Consider the following 1752-nt stretch of genomic DNA (forward strand, 5'->3'; position numbering starts at 1 on the left):
AGAAAAGAATGGCCTCAAGTCTCAGAGGAGAACGCAATGGCAACCTGCTCTGGTACTCTGGCCTGGAAAATCCTATGGATGGAGGTGCCTGGTAGGCTGCAGTCCATGGGGTCGCTAAGAGTCAGACACGACGGAGCGACTTCACTTTCACTTTTCACTTTCATGCACTGGAGAAGGCAATGGCAACCCACTCCAGTGTTCTTGCCTGGAGAATTTCAGGGACGGGGGAGCCTGGTGGGCTGCCGTCTATGGGGTCGCACACAGTCGGACATGACTGAAGTGCCTTAGCAGCAGCAGCAGCAAGTCTCAGAGGATGCTGTTACAAAATTCAAATAGGAGATAACATAAAATTTCTTAACTGAAACAGGGTAAAGCTTACAAGCATTGTTTAATAGCAGCTACAAATCAAGAGGAAAAGGAGAATTTCAGAAAACTCATAGAAGATGGAGGCTTCAAGATATTAGCTAAGGAAAACCACCTTCATCGTGTCTTTGCTTTTTCTCCATCCTGATTCCATCAAGATCCACCCCTTTTCATTTTCCCTTGAATTCTCCCTAGTGGAGTAGGGATCAGGATACCTGACTTGCAGCTTTGAGGTAACTCCTGACCGGTTTTTGCTTTGACCTTCAAGGCAATATCTAAAAAAAAAAAAAAACAAGGGCAAAGAGTGGGAGGATTCACTCTATTGGATATTAGGATATATATTAATAACAAAGTCACAGCAATAAAATCAGTGCAGCATTGGTATAAGAGCTGAGCTGCGTCAATAGAAGAGCAAAGAGAGACTAGAGACAGAGACAGATGTCTAAGGGGACTTGGCTTACATCACAGATGCCATCACGTCTTGGTAGGGAAAAGATAGCTTGTTTGGTGGGAACTGCTGGGAAAACTGGCTTAGCATGTGCACAAAGTAATACTGAATTCCTATTTGCAGTACACAGGAGGTGAACTCCAGATGAATTAAGACATGTGTTATGTACAAATGTGAAGCAAAAGAGGGGAAAATGTAGGAGAATATTTTGCAACCACGAGTAGGAGAAGATCCTCAAACAAGATCCCAAAAAGGTTTTCACAAAGCTGAAATGGCATGCATCTGAGTACATCAAAATAGGCACTTCCCCTACACTGTAAGGGAGCAAATACCAAGCTAAAAGGATGCAAGAAAGACTGGGAGATACTGGTAATGTCCAAGGCTGACAAGGGGTTAATATTCGTAATATATAAGAAACTTACCTGCCTCCTGAGAAACCTGTATGCAGGTCAGGAAGCAACAGTTAGAACCGGGGATGGAACAATGGACTGGTTCCAAATTGGGAAAGGAGTACGTCAAGGCTGTATATTGTCACCCTGCTTATTTAACTTATATGCACAGTACATCACGTGAAATGCCTAGGTGGATGAAGCACAAGCTGGAATCAAGATGGCCGGGAGAAATATCAATAACCTCAGATAGGCAGATGACACCACCCTTATGGCAGGAAATGAAGAGCCTCTTGATTAAAGTGAAAGAAGAGAGTGAAAAAGCTGGCTTAAAACTCAACATTCAGAAATCTAAGATCATGCTATCTGGTCCCATCATTTCATGGCAAATAGATGGGGAAACAACGGAAGCAGTGATAGATTTTATTTTCTTGGGTTCCCAAATCACTGCAGATGGTGACTGCAGCCATGAAATTAAGACACTTGCTCCTTGGAAGAAAGGCTATGACCAACCTAGACAGCATATTAAAAAGCAGAGACATTACTTTGACA

This window comes from Bison bison, unplaced genomic scaffold (assembly GCF_000754665.1).
Source record: "Bison bison bison isolate TAMUID 2011002044 unplaced genomic scaffold, Bison_UMD1.0 scf7180017864061, whole genome shotgun sequence".
Classification (NCBI taxonomy): domain Eukaryota; kingdom Metazoa; phylum Chordata; class Mammalia; order Artiodactyla; family Bovidae; genus Bison; species Bison bison.